The sequence below is a fragment of the Triturus cristatus genome, chromosome 2_1 (genome assembly GCF_964204655.1).
Source record: "Triturus cristatus chromosome 2_1, aTriCri1.1, whole genome shotgun sequence".
Lineage (NCBI taxonomy): Eukaryota > Metazoa > Chordata > Amphibia > Caudata > Salamandridae > Triturus > Triturus cristatus.
In genome coordinates, this window is record NC_140581.1 from 491,736,593 (window position 1) to 491,752,589 (window position 15,997).

The 15,997-nt window shown below is 45.3% G+C and overlaps 1 protein-coding gene across 3 annotated transcripts in view; it reads right to left on the reverse strand.

The window, feature by feature from the left end:
* Positions 1-15,997, reverse strand: part of FCHO2 (FCH and mu domain containing endocytic adaptor 2) — a 1,031,922-nt gene that overhangs the window by 815,291 nt on the left and 200,634 nt on the right. The gene's annotated exons all lie outside the window — the stretch shown is intronic.

Below are 15,997 nucleotides of genomic sequence, written 5' to 3' on the forward strand. Positions count from 1 at the left end.
ACAACACCTGGGTCTTATATTAGCAAAAAGGGCCATCACCAGTCATTGGAAGGCAAGGGGAGGTCCCCACACAGATAGGTGGAAGAGGGTTTGTGTGCTGGGCAGGCTACGAGGGGGGGGGGGGGCGGTACAGCTCAGAGAGGCCAGGCAAAATGATAGTAAGAAGGCTTAAGAGGCAGCCAGGGCGTGGGGACCCACAGTAACACACCTGAAGCAGCCAGCGGATGTCACAGAAGACGTGCACCAGGGGGCTACACAGGAGGCTGAACCATAAAGCAGCCTGATATAAATGCATGGAAAGGGTGGACTGGAGAAGGAGGGTTTAGACGTGCCATCCAGGTAATAGGAGCCTGAAGGGAGAGAAGAGAATAAGACCTCTGGGTAGAGGCACCAAGAGAGTGGCCCGAGAGGGGCATTAACGTTTGTAATTTAAGACCCGTCTGGCAGGAGGAAAGGAAAGGGGTTGCCACTTGGCATAGGGTGGGCAGAGGAAGTGTATACCATGAGTCATTACATTACATCCCAATTGCCAAAAATGTTGAAGAAGTGTTGATATGGTCCCAGAGAATGGCCACATAGCAAATGGAATGAGGACATGAGGAGAAAATCCTTAGTAAGAAATGAGGGAGAGATACGAGGAATGTTGATTGGAATTGATCGAAATGTCAGATTTGTCATGGGTGTACTCGTATGCATATTCATACTGATGTCTGTATGTTATCATTCATAAACGATCAATAAAGTTTAAGGAAAAAAAAGCAAGTGATGCCTAACGGTCTGTGGCTACCAGAGGCACTCCCTTTATTTGGTCATTCAAGAAGGCAGCCAGCCAAGAGCAGATGCAGAGTTCGGATAAAGTAAGCGAGTCATGATAGGGAGGGAGCTGCAGAGGTTTGGAAGTTGACAGCCTGCTATCTATTGCCCTTTCATGCCTCATTGAGCGAGGATCTCTGATGAAGTCCTGTAGGGGGAAATATTAGACTCCACCTTGAAGGGCTTGGGCATCTTGAAATATCTTCCTGGGCCTTCTATGGTGGCCTCACATCGGTGAATAAGACTATCGTTGTGTGGGAGGGGATCAGAGTACGCTCCTCCCAAACTGCCAACTTTCTTTGCTCATCCCGGATTTACTTAGCAGGGTAAAGTGGTCTCATGCCTCCGTCAAATATTGGAGAATTCCAAGAAGATATGTGAATGGTTGTTCACCAACTGTGAAGACAACTATGAAAAGGCAAAGCTGACAATCCGACAGGGGATTGCAGTGCATTACAAACCATGCCTCTGAGATAGGTGGCAAGGAGTAATCCATTCCATGTGTAATTCTCTGTCTTCTGGAAGACTAATCTCACAGCTGAGCATGCGGAGGGACAAAAAACATGCTGTAAACTGATACGATGTGAAGAAATGGCTGGGTGTCAACAATGGAAAGGGATCATTCTACTAAGACTATGCAACATAACAGAGTGGATAACTATGCAAAAGTTAGAGGGGGGGACACAGGAGAACTGTTCCCTCGGTATTGATGCCTACTTACCACAAGGATGTGATCACTGCTGTCAGAGATACTAAAAACTACCTGGAGCCCAAAATTGATACCGTGTCCAGTGAAGTCAATTTATTATGAAGCAATTAAAAAAAAAAGTAAAAGTCACTGTAACCTCATTCTGAAGGAGCCAACCCTAGGTAGGCACGCATACTTTCATTTCATAGATCGCATAACTCTGAATTACATGAGTCTCCCATGTCTGAGAGCATCATAACAGTATTTAAACAACAACAGGGTTTGCCCTAATTCTCCTCCCACATCTTGGCAATAGGCATCTAGCTTCAAACAAGGGGGATGATGTGGAGGAATCGATACCACACAATTTTCATTAGGTAACACACAAATTAATTCCTACTCGTCGGTACATAGTCCCTTCGTGTTTACTTGCATGAATTTTTCTAGTCACATACCATCTCCAGATCCAGTTAAAGCAACTATTGAACTCTTTATTCTCCTTTTTTAACAACATATGTGACACATCGAACATAAAGGGGGATTTAGACCATTTACACAAATATAAGGATACAGACAAATCTGTACAATTAGTTTCTAATTCCTTCCTACCCATTCCTTGAAATGAATGGTTGCTACGTATTTATAAGCAATCCAACCGTGAGGTAGTCCAGCACACACACGAGGGGATGAGCCAACCCTCTAAATAAATCCAAAGTGTGTGTATCCAATTTCTTTAATGGTACTATTGCTCTGTTGGACTCTTTGATTCTGTGGGATCGACGCGTTTCGGCCCAGTCATTCGGGCCTCTTCAGGATGCGGGTAGAGAAAAAACAACTTCATGCGGCCGGGCTAATGCTGAAAACAAATTTCCAATCAGCACTTCTAATAAGGTCTCCAAAATTGCAGGTTTCTCAAAAATTTCAAGGTGGGAGGTCTGTACAGAGACCACCTGGGGTGTCCCCCCGCATGCTCTGTGATTCTCTTAATGACTTGACTTGCTTTGATGCCCTCCCCAGGTACAAACGACAAAGTACCAGTGGGTTGCTTTGCGTTTCTGAAATTCAAAACGTCTCTAGGAAGTTATACAGGTGTGTCAGTCTGCGGGGTACACGACGGTGGGACGGGTGGCCAGGTAAACACTGCTGGATCCTCGGTGCCAGTCGACTTGCGGTCCAACCGGCACTGAAGAACGAGCAGTGTTTCACAGGGACTTTGTGGCAACAAGAAGAAAACGGACAGTAAATCTGTTCTGCTTAATTGGTTGCAAAGACTGTATTTTAAAATATTTTAAGGGGTTAAGGCACCTGCTGCAGAGATGTGTGTTGCTAGTAAATCTGAGTAAATAATAATTGTAAGATAACTCTGGAGGTTAATGTACTTGCTGGAAAGATCTGTGTTTTGTCTAGCCTCAGATTTGACTCAAAGTAGCATAGAAGGTTAATGTTTATCCTGCAAAGCACATCATGTAAAATGCAAATGACAGATTTTATTTTATGTACATAGGTAAGTGGGTTACTGTTTTGAGGACAGAGATCCTTAGGTTACAATCCACCAGTTTATGCAACACATCCGTTCATTGATTTATAAACATATATGATTTATTATATATGTAATATGTACATGTGATGAAAAGTTCTTCGACACCCTGCATTGGGATGAGTAGACCTATACAAGAAAATAATTGTGATACTTACATTTTTTCAACGCCTCCAAAGCGCTATATAATGCAATTTATTTTGTGCAAGCACTGGGAAAGACACAACACATCTGACATTCTTACTCCAGTGCATGCACATCTTGTAAACAGGTACTGAACAAAGTGAGAAGCAGACTCCCAACTATGTGTGAAGTGCTAATAAGTTTTGAGCCTTTGCTTCCCCTCTGTTGCATTTGCATCTAGGTGTGAGGCTCCTGACTGTTCCCAGCCAGGAGACTTGAGCAAAAGGAGGCCTGATGACCCCTCAAATTCGGCCTTTTTTATGGGCCCAGCAGGAGTCTGAAATAAGAAAGTCCCATCCCCACCTGCACTTAGTTGCAGATCGAAAGAAGGCAACCTGCAGGCGCTGCTGAATGTGTTCTGGTGTTTTAAAATTATACTGGGACGAGTTCAGCACATTATTCAGCCCAACTTCTTTGCAGGGTGGACGGCGTTCACCTACATGTATCCCTGCCTTGTGCCCTGAGATTCAATTAACACAATTTGCTGGCTGGAGCCGACATGCAGAGAACAACACCCATTTTCGTACTTCTGTTTGGATAAAAGGCCTCTTGTTGGAGGTAAAGGCAGAGTTTGTGGGGGACAGGAACAGAGGGAAGGGGCCAGTCAGAGACCAGAATGAAAGTTAGCCTGTGGAGATATATATGAACACTTAATGTATGGTTCACAAGTAAGGGAACAACTGGGCTAGGAATATACAACTTGAGAGCTGCCGACATTATGCCATGCTGCTGTCATAGCCAAAACAATAAAAGCAGGGTAAGACTCCTTTTACCGTATTGTCTCTTTTTTTACCCAGAAATGTAATTCCCTACTAATAATTAGAGTGGATATTCTCTGGCAGCAAAAACGAAAATGGAAGATGATACCTCTTCCTCTAAACTAGAAAGAGCCAGGCTTTCTGGAAGATCAAGGCTATCTGGAAACAATTTTAAAAAATATTGAGCCATCATGGAAGCGTGGACAGAAAAGTTTGTAGTTGTATTGTAAGGGAAGCAACTTACAAAAAGCCTCTATAATTTTTAGATATACAGGGTGACCCTAGCTATAGTCTCATCCAACTGATGCTTGTCTGCATTTGGGAGAGGAGTCCTGCTCGCAATTTTTTGCCTCCGGCATACATGGCAGGAATAAGTGAAATTTGGAACTTTAAAGATTGAACATTTTCTGATCAGGTTGCCAGTCCTCTTTGCTCCTCAATTTTTCTCGCTTATGAGGTGTATTTGTAAAGCAGTAAGCTGTTTCTACTGCTCATGTCACTTCCTTTCATATGTGCCCATTTGGCATCATTTTACTCATTTGATTTCATCTGTGCCTTCTTCACACGGCTAGGCGCTGGACTTCAAGACAAGAGTGCTTCCTTGGTCACTCATGCCTGATACCAAAACACTTCCCACATAGCATCAAAACAGATACACCACTCTGCCAACAAAGAACTCACCGACAGGGTTCCTTGCTACGCATTCAAAAATGCACCTCAGCAACCTATGGTGGGCTATGAAGCGCATTAAAAGTTACAATACAATATAATATAGTCAGGCTTGCGCTAAATTTAAATTACGCTGACGTAATTCGCATAATTTTCACGTTACGCTTGTTTTCCCATTAAGCGTCATTGCATAAGTACACACCATTTACGGTAAAAATGTACCAGAAATGCACCATAACAATGCGAGCAGTTGTTGTTCGTGGTGATTTTGCTTTTTGCACGACTTTTTTTTTTTTTTGCACAAAATATGTTCCTGAGTTAAAAATTGAAGCAAGGATCTATTTTGCACTAAAATATATTACTGAGGGACTGGTTTACATTTCACATAAATACACATAATTTCACCAACATTTTGCATAATTACGCAAAAGCATATTACATGAATTTCGCACACCACTAAATACAATACAATTTCTGGTCTGAGCCAGCAGATGGAAGAATAATGCATAGCATATCAATATTGAATAGGTTAACAATACAAAAACAGACATTTCACCATGATGCTCAATTTTCAGAAGCTGTCAATGTCAAGTAAATTATTCTCTAAAGAAAAATACATTGAACTACACTGATTTAACATTACCACTTAAAAGTGAGATGACAGGGGGCGTGGCCAACTGCCGAGGGAAACGTCCGCACGGTAGCCGAGCTGCGTTACGCCACTTCTGATCAATCCGCAATAAAATATCGTGCCCCGGCCAAAACTGGCTGGTGTGGAGCCAGACTGACCCAGACGTCGTGCCCCACAGCTGTGCGAAGGACGGCGTCAATCGGAGGCGTCCGCGAAGAGGGACATTGACCTGAGCAGTTCGGCGGCTCCACCAGATCTGTGCTTGCTCCGTTGCACTCCGGCCACGTGCACTAATCTACACCACGGCATGGTGGATGGGCCGGCGCCTGAGTTGGTTAGGCCGCGCTGAGTTTCCCACATCGGCGGTACCGGCGGCGAGTGTGCCGCCCCCGCTGCTGGCTTTCCAATTAGCAGCCGGATTGCCTGTGTGCCACGAGTGCTGCTGTGTCCCGCGGGACTTCGGTGGCCTACACACGTCGCCATTGTGGTCCCCGGGCTGGCACAGGGCCGGGCTTGCATACATCTGGTGAAGCGCCCCACTCAGAGTACCGGGGGGCCATGAGAGACACATAAGCCTTCCTCTAGTGCACCATGTCCGACCCATTATTCGCCTTGGGCCTCTATAAAGTGACGCCGTGCACCATAACTGAGGTGTATCCGGCAGCACCACCACATGGGAGGTAAAACTCTACAGTGATACAACGGGCCAAGAGTGTGCGTCACAAGGTTTCCTACAGACGGCTGAAGCATCTGGGACTACAGCAACAGTGTGTGGACTTGAGCCCGCGCTCCCTTTGCTGCCCCAGTGTTGGGGTGCAGACTGGGGGGTCCACATCGCGCCTTATCCCCGGCGGAGGAAACGGAGGTTCTGTCTGACTCTGGCTGGTCACCACTGCATCCCCTAAGTAATTGAAGGCCACATAAACCCTCTGCACTACCAGTGTGGTACTCTTTCACTATCCAGATATTTTTTGGTCTGGGCCCTGCTGGCAGAAACCGACAGGCCGGTGTGGGCTCATGTTCACTGCATGCGGCGGTGAGTAGCTGGCACGGCTCAACCCCCTCTCTGGCATACCACGCCCACCGGCTAATTCATGGCAAGCGGCCGCAGTGGTCGTAATGTGGTGCAAGCTAAACTGGATAAATTTGCATGGCAAATGGGCCAGGATGGGGAGCAATCTAACCCCAAACCAAATGAGGAGCAATCAGACCCCACGCTGCAGGACATTTTAACTGCTATAAGACAGTGTGTACCTCACTTGAAGCCCATATTGATAGAGTCGCCACAGAGGTTTCTTTGATTAGAGCGGACATGAGGAAGATGTCTGACCGCATTAGTGCCGTTGAAAGCACTACCAAAGAACTGACGAATGATACGGACCTACTCAAACGACATGTAACTGAACTTCAAACTACATAGGAGGCAATAACCCTGCAACTTGATGACTACGAAGGCCACATGAGACGTAATAACATACGAATCTTAGGGGTGACGGAACAGGCTGAAAGACAGGTGGCTGACCTCTTTGTCTAGGAATTGATACTTCAAAAGCTCCAGCCAAGGGGTCTCTCCAAATGCTTTTCAATTGAACGTGTGCATCGAGTACCCGGGGGTAGACCCAAACCTGGAGCGCCTCCCCGACCTCTTCTGGCAAGAGTGTTTAATTTTCGCGATAGAGATGCCATACTCCAGACGGCGAGGGCGGCCCCACCGCTGGCGATCGACAACAGCAAAGTCATCTTCTTCCCTGATTTCACCCTGAGGGTTCAGAAACAGTGGAGTAGCTTCCTGGACGTGAAGCGTGCGCTGAGGGACCAAGATATCAAATACGCTATGTTGTTTCTGGCTAAGTTGCGGGTCGAGTCAGAGGGTAAACTGTGGTTCTTCACCAAACCGGAGGACGCCTGGGACTGGCTCAACAGCATCCGAACTGTTGGCAAGCGTCCCCATAAGCCTGTGGGAGACACTGGTGATGCTGGTAGGCGACGCCAGCGGCAGGGGACCCCGCCCGGCGGTGAATCAGCAGCTCAGAGTCCGAAGGGATAAAGGTCAGAGATCAGCAAGTATAAGAGACTGCCCCTTGGGTCAGATGGCTTCCTGAGCACAGATATGATAGATGCAGACTGTTCTAGAATGCACCACCTTTTGCATGGGCTCCAGCATGTCAGAGTTCATACAGACCAACTTCCACTTGGCTATTGGTTTTCTGTAGACATGACAATACTGTCTTTTGATTATTGCAACAGATTATTCGATATGTTTGAGTAGTACGTTATGGGGTCGAAGGCCGGGTTTGCTACTGTCTTCACGAAGTGATGCCCCAGGGAGTGGGGTTGAATCACGTTGCCAAAGCTGTCGAGGGTGGGCGACAGGCACTCTGCAAGTTGGGGGTGGCGGGTGGGTTCATGCCCGTTATGCAGGGAGGCGGGGTGGGGGTTAGGTACGGTTTTGTTTTTTGTATTTGATACTGTTTGTTTTCCTTTTCATTGATGGGTCAAATCACTCTATGCAGCGCTTCACTTTCTCTATGGCACAGTATGTTTGCAACCAGGGTCCTACTGCATCACCATGGGGAGCACTGGAGGTACTTAGAGGTATGTTCACTTGTCCACTAGCAGACTCCATTCAGGGCCGGACTCGGAACAGAAACCGGCCCTGGCAAACTGCTCAGCCTGCCCCCCTGGGATGAGGGGGGAGTGCAGCTGAGTGTTTGCGAGGGCCGGTTTCGGCTGACTTTGTTACAGGGGCCGATATTGCCGACCCTCGGTAACAAAAACGGCCTCCTAGGGGCCTAAAACCGGCCCCCACCCTAGCGGCCTACCGGGGAAACACCCGGTGCCCGCTATGGCCAATCCGGCCCTGACTCTATTACTGCCTTTCTGATTCCTTGCCGCACTACATGCCTGCCTACATCCACTGCCCCCATGGCCCAGTCATGAGCCTGTCTTCTGATTCTCAATTCTATATTGCTCACGCACCTATACACACACGGGACCACACTTAGTTCTTAAAGTCCTTACATGGAACGTTTATGGACTGGGAGACAAGATTAAGCGGGGAGTAGTTCTGAAATCAAAAACCAAAGGAAATGATGGACGGAGTGTTGAACATTGCAAGCACTCACCCCCAGTCAACTGATCTGGGTTTAATCCATCACCGTTCTTTAGCCCACTCTGCCACCACAGTTCAGACATGGCCATATGCAAATCAGTCTCACCCTGTGCCTCATGGGAACAGTCCAGCCCGAACTGCCAAGCCATGTCTTCCCTGGACCGGAAACAAGCTTCCTAGGACCGGTTTCTGGCATGTCAGCCGTCTTCAGCCAGGATTGCTTGAATCCAGTGGCAAAGTGAGCAAGGGACTCACGTCTGAGCATACCCTGCCAACTTATGGCGAACAAAGCAAAAACCAAAGGAAATGATGGACGGAGTGTTGAACATTGCAAGCACTCACCCCCAGTCAACTGATCTGGGTTTAATCCATCACCGTTCTTTAGCCCACTCTGCCACCCCAGTTCAGACATGGCCATATGCAAATCAGTCTGACCCTGTGCCTCATGGGAACAGTCCAGCCCGAACTGCCAAGCCATGTCTTCCCTGGACCGGAAACAAGCTTCCTAGGACCGGTTTCTGGCATTTCAGCCGTCTTCAGCCAGGCTTGCTTGAATCCAGTGGCAAAGTGAGCAAGGGACTCATGTCTGAGCATACCCTGCCAACTTATGGCGAACCAAGCAAAAACCAAAGGAAATGATGGACGGAGTGTTGAACATTGCAAGCACTCACCCCCAGTCAACTGATCTGGGTTTAATCCATCACCGTTCTTTAGCCCACTCTGCCACCCCAGTTCAGACATGGCCATATGCAAATCAGTCTGACCCTGTGCCTCATGGGAACAGTCCAGCCCGAACTGCCAAGCCATGTCTTCCCTGGACCGGAAACAAGCTTCCTAGGACCGGTTTCTGGCATTTCAGCCGTCTTCAGCCAGGCTTGCTTGAATCCAGTGGCAAAGTGAGCAAGGGACTCACGTCTGAGCATACCCTGCCAACTTATGGCGAACAAAGCAAAAACCAAAGGAAATGATGGACGGAGTGTTGAACATTGCAAGCACTCACCCCCAGTCAACTGATCTGGGTTTAATCCATCACCGTTCTTTAGCCCACTCTGCCACCACAGTTCAGACAGTTCAGTAGTTCTGAAATACCTGAAGCGTCAGGCGCCGGATATTGTTCTACTCCAGGAGACACACTTAAACAATAACTCATGTGGGGCACTAAATAGATGGGGGTATCGTTTGGTCGCTCATTCAGGGTTTGACTCTCAACGTCATATCCGTATATGTCCCCCCTGGACTACAGCGTCCCGCATTGCAGGATATTGGAGCATTCATACTTGACTTACCACTGGGGTTATTGGTGTTGGGGGGAGACTTTAATCTGGCAGTAGGCAGCTCCAGGGATCGCCTCCCACCCCGCAGGGACCCCCCTGGGGGATCTCAACTGACTTTGTTCTTGTCCGCTATGGGCTTGGTGGATATTTGGAGATGGCTTAACCCTACCACCATACAATTTACATTTCACTCTGGGGCCCACAATAGTCAATCAAGCATTAACCACACGTTCACTCACGCTCAAGATATACATGTTTTCTCTGAATCCAGGTGCCTCGCGCGTGGAGTCTCTGATCATTCCCCCGTTCTCACGACGCTTATGCTGGAGCAAACCAAGCGCCGCACTACTCTCACTATAAATCCCTGGGCGCTTAAGGTACCCCCACATTAGGGAAACATTGCTCAAAGACGCTAACTGCTATTTTACGGAAAATGTGGGGTCGATCACTTCTGCCTGTGTGTTGTGGGGGGTGTTGAGTGCCGTTATGAAAGGCAGAGCCCTATCGCTGATGGTGGGGCATAAGAGGGAACTTTCTAAGCGTGTAACGGAACTGGAGGAGGAAATCCTGGCCAAGGAAAAAGCCCTATCACGTACCCCTGATTCGGAAGCACAACACTCGGTAAACATGGTGCGCCTTGACTATCAACAGCTTCTGACAGAAGCGGCCAAAGCACGCCATAAGATGTACGAACATGGCGAGCGGACGGGTAAACTTCTGGCCTGGTTAGAGAAAAGGGAACAAGCATCCAGGTGGGTGCACTCGATATCTGGTGTAGTGTAGTTCTTATTTCCCTTATAGGCTCTGCACATTGGAATAATATACACTATAGTTGTGGCATAGGACTGAGGTCAGTATGCCTCTATCGACTACATTAAACTTAATTACTTTATGTGCCAGCTAACTCAGAGGTCCCTAGAAACTTCTCAAATGAACAAGAAGGGAGTAGTGTCTCACAACCGCATAAACATGACAACTTTCTTTCCCTTAGAATTGGAACGCGTCTCAGAATCGTGGAAACAATAGAGAACAGTTTCACTCAGTCAAGCATGCAAGCTTAGTTTCTTCAGAGTTACACAGAAATAGATAGACGGGCGTTTTCAATAAAAGGGGTTTATTGAACAGTCTTGTTTCTCGTGTAAGATATGAGCTGTTACAACCGTTAGACAGAAAGCAAGATATGATACGTACAGTGTAAGCAGAAAGACTGCAATAGCATTGTCTTTTAGCCATGACATATATTCATATATACATACATAAATAACACAGGCTAAAAAGTGAATACTCGTCTGATGCTTCTAAAATAGTCCTACCCCAGTGTACCTAACCTAAGTGCAGTACGAGGTAAGAAGTAGATGCTGTTTTCTATAGTATGGTATATACTAAGTTTAGTATGCCAAGAGTCCCTCTAGGTTCTATTCGGCTCCATACCTTTAGAATGAGCGAGGTGGGAATCTCTATCCGGGTCTCAAATTCTAACACCCCGTGAAGGGAGTCAGAACACTGGAAGCTGGATTCTCTGCGAGCAGGGAAGACAGCGTCTGGTCAGTGCGCCAGGCCGGGATATGGTCTCTTCCTAACTTGCCGTGGCGAACCGTGCAGTCAAGTCGTGCTAAGTCGTGGTTTGCCATGGTAAGGGAAAGCATATTTATACCTGTAAGGTGCTTAGGAATGCTAGAATTGACGTAAAGTCGGGCAGAGGAAGACGTCATAGATGAACCCCTAAGGAATAGTAGTTCATGCATAATAAATGAGTTCTTGGAGATCTAAAATCCTAGCTAGGTAAAGTCCCGTTCGGCTTAAGGGTCTGGTTTCTAAGAACTCGTTGTGATGTGGGATGGACAGATGTAGGTGACCATACCTGTATTTGGTTAGCATGGCTAATGCCTAAAATAAGGACTGGGATTCTATGCCTAAATAGGGGAAAACCAATTTTGTGCCTATATAAGGACATAATTCAGGGAAACCTATATACGGGTATCTAAATCGAAACACAACACCCACTCCATTGACAAATGATCGATCTTACTAAATGCTAAACATACAAAATTGAGTATCACATGTTCACTAAAAACATTTGTAAAAGAATACTAAAAGTCTTCGTTAAAAGTTTGTTACACATGAAATACAGGTGCTGTACATATCAAAGCAATGTTGCATTCTAAGCATATATTTACAGTGAAATGCTAAGAGAATGAACAGAAATATATATACACCTATGTAATGAAATGGTTCCGTTTTACAGAAAGGAAAACATTTCGGAGCTATTTCATGTCATGATTACATAAATGTGGAAAAAGGTGTTTCAAAGAAGTCTGTTCTCTATCAATAGTTTGAGCCATCAAAGAAAAAGTCCATATTCAAAAACAAAAAAAAGAGTGCGAACTTAGGAAAGTTTCAAATTTAGTCTTTTTTTTTTTGAAAAAATGAAGGCCAAATTCATAGATTATATGGTACACTGTGAGCCAAATCAAATATTATTTGAAGACGCTGGGGAAAACATGAAATCCTCTGATCCTGTAGACAAAAAGTCGTCTATTGTTGTCGGTGATAGGTCGATTACCTCGTTTAGAAGACTAACTGCACATAGATGTGATGCATCGTCAGTAGCAGTGTTCGTTGATACCTATGTGCCTGTTGATCCATCTCGTGCCTCAGCAGTAGCATGTTGCGTCTGTGAGATCTCAATGAATGCCGTCATCAGGATCGGTAGCCTCTTGGGACAACACAGAGCATGGGCCGTTATCGGGTCCAGCAGATTATCGATATCCGTTGGCATGACTGATGGGAGTGTTAGACAGAAGTCTAGCACGCATTCTTCACCGCAAAGCAGGCAGCGTAGAACAGGTAAGATGCAATCTTGCCAGAATGGTCTGAACGACAGAAACCATGTGGTATTTAGTTCTCGTAGGCGAGGTAAACCCAATAGCTGTACAATGCGCTCACGACACTTCCTTTCAAAGAGAGCATTCTCCAAGGTGCTGGGAGTGACGCTGGTGGATTGGCTTGCCATAGCGTAGCAGTAGGAATAAAAATAGGATTCCTGCAACAAGTGCTAGAATTAGCGATAGACTACCAAACACCGAGTGCATGAAGTTTGGAATGATTACGAGGACTGCTTGAAAAGGTGTTAACAGTCCCGAACATACGGTCTTAAATACATGCACAATACCGCACGTATCAGACATGTTTAAGATACGTCCCAACATTTCTGTGAAATGTGTAGGGCAATTTGTCCTTAACAGAGCCTTTATCTCAGCCGAAGTCCTTGCAACTTGTAAATCATAGGTTTCTTTGGCCGAGGTCAAAGGCACGGTTTGTTGTAAAAGAATGGCTTTTATTCCGCTTAAAGTATCAATTCGTATAGAAGAGATGTTCAGTGACTCCCCGACTGTCTCTATTTGGGGGAACAAGACTTACATACAGCAAGTGACTCTGGAAGTAACCGTTACTAGATATGGTATACCTGGCAACATGCCACAACAGCTCTGATCATTCAACATGAGGTAACTCCCATTTGAAAGTTGTCCAAACGTTGGCTTAATCACAGCGGCTGGTGAACCTTGCAGGCGGCAGGAGAAGTTTGCAGTGGAATCGCTACAGGCCCCGTGTAAGCTAATATCCCGACATATGAGTGAACCGCTCAGTGCATTTTCACAGTGTGTACCGCTAATAAACACTTCACGCCCCCCCACTCCAACATCTGTGTGTGTAAGGTAAATCGCAGGATGTCCTGATGTATTCTTTACCCAACCTTTCATATTTGCCTACTGGCATGTGTTTAAGGCTATACTGAAAATGGAAAGTTGCAACAGGCAAAGTTATTTTGCCATGTATGATCCATTCTGTAGCTGGTTTTTCTGCTACCGTAAATGGCATTTTTTCCAATGCTCAGCACTGTATACTTTGCTCCCCTTTGTGCCAGCTCGATCTGTTTTTCAGTGAGATTGTAATCAGAAAACAGAGAAGATGTGTTGATGAAACGCCAAAGCCTAATGACAGAATAGAACGTAATTGAGACTGGCCTTGAGGCAGCTGGACCAAATCTTGTTCCACAATGTCTATAGCAGAGGATACAAAGTTGCCCAATTAATATATCCTGGATGACAGACGTTAACCCATTGTCGACCACAGCGAGAGATTTCTCTAAATAAATACGATCAATTTCTCGTATTCTTTCTGTAGCGTCTGCTTGGGTAACCTTCCATATTTCATTATAAGCAGCATAGATGCCGGCATATATGAAACGTTTTTGTTGCGGTTTTCTTGGACCTAGCAAGAATTCCCTAAGGTTTGCATCTTCTTTATGTAAAGTTAAGTGTTGTTTCACATCCTCCAGTGTAGATGTATGCAGCCAATCAAGGCATAGTTTTCCTACACAGTGTGTTGTTACTACCCCTGGATGCTGTCTTTGAACATAGCGTGGGTCTGGCCTATTGATTGTTAAACCTTGTGTTTTTTCAGGAATCTTCCTTGACAGATGTTTGTGTCTGTAGGCCAGAGCAACCATTTTTTCCATTCGGAATCTGATCTGTTGTTTTCTAAGATAGTATGTACGTCGACCACCCCCTGTGTTGTGCTATTACTTCCAGGTGTAGGTATGGACGGTTTGTTCATGTCTTTGATCTTGGCTAACCCAAGGAAAGATGTTTGTTGGACAGTGTCATTCATAAACATTATCTGCTTTGGGATGATGCAGCCTCTAAACAAAGCTTTTATCCCCTGCACTTGCCAATCTTTTGTACCCCAGACAGATTTCGTATCAATTGCCTTTTTCCAAAAGTCGATACCCTGTCTAGACAGTTGTGCAATAAAGGCTGCAGAAAAAATTTGTTTCGTATTGGTTAACATTTTTCGTTCCTGTTTTGTTCACATTTTTAAAGTAAAACGTTTCTGGATTGGATATATCGTACCCTGAACAATATGGAAATTTCATTTCAAACATTTTTGAGTTACCCCTTGGTGGTGTAGGACAATGTTCCCATTGATTATACATAAATACATTTCTAGGTGTTGCAGATTTATGCAAGAAATGATGACCATAGTGGTTGTAACAAAAAAGCTGTTCATAGTCTGTTGAACCCTCTAAGTATTCATGGTTAGAGAATGCAGCAGATCTTTCTAGATCAGACATCATGTTATTAACAGTCTCAAAGTCCCAATCATCAGAATAGGTACTGGAGGTAATAAAGTCACTTAATTATATTTTAAATAAGTGTGGAATCTTCAAAAGTTCTGACAGACGGAATATATCATAATCCGTTTTGTCCCAAACTATACCCTCTAGTATAGGAACGGCTGTGATGTTCACTGCTGACAAGTCTCTTGCTTCACGATGGGATGATTTGTGTGGTTTCAAAAGTAAGTTCACATCTTTACTTCCGGTGTCCAAATGAATATATCTTCCATCTATCAACATGCTCAGAGTTATTACTAAAGCTAGCCAAAGCAGAAAGAAAAATATTCCAGAAATAATCCATAGTGCAATCCATGGTGAAACCAGATAAGTCTTTTTCATGTGTTGAAAAGAGTCTTGTACTTGTTCTTTGAAAGTTCTTTTTAATGGCGTCATTTCAGGCTCGCTGGGATTCTCCGAAAACGTATCAAAGTTAATGAAATAGCCAGAAGCAGTTCGGTCAGTGGTTGAAATTGCATCAGGATTCGTTGAAATCGCTGGAACCAGTGGATCACTTGTTACGTTGGTGTAAACAGGTGTATCAGGGCGAACTGTTATTTGGGTTTCAAGAGGGATGAGTTCCATAGCATTGTTGCTTAGTCCTTCATTTCTTACGGTGCGATTCACAATGGTGTTGAGTCTTTCAGTTTGAACCTCTTGAATAGTAGCAAGAGCAGTGCATCTGCTACTTGGTCGGAGTCCACATGGCCTACTGTTTAGTATCGGCCACATAGTGTGGTTTGATGAGGTCGATGGACACAAATCTTTTCTCCTTTTTACCAGCAAGGGGCGGCAGAAGTACTGTTCTTGATCCGTGGATTACTAGGACAGGTACTGGTTGTCTGTAAGAAGGCCCAAATTCCTTCTTGTCCACGATCTTTTCTCTGACTAGATCCCCAAGCTTTGGGATCCAGACAGGCCTTGCTGGGATGGCTGGATTATCCCCAGTGGTGGCTGGCTTCAGGAAAACGTTGCTTTGTTTCGATCTTAGTTCATTTAAGTCCTGTAAAACAGCCAAACGATCTTTGATATCAAATTGTTTATTTTCCACCACTGTGCCTTTACATTCGAGATCATGAACCCACATTCTTGTCTCACATAGGATCTCATATGGAGTGACCCCCCCTAGAGAACTTCTTGGCAAATTGTTTAACAA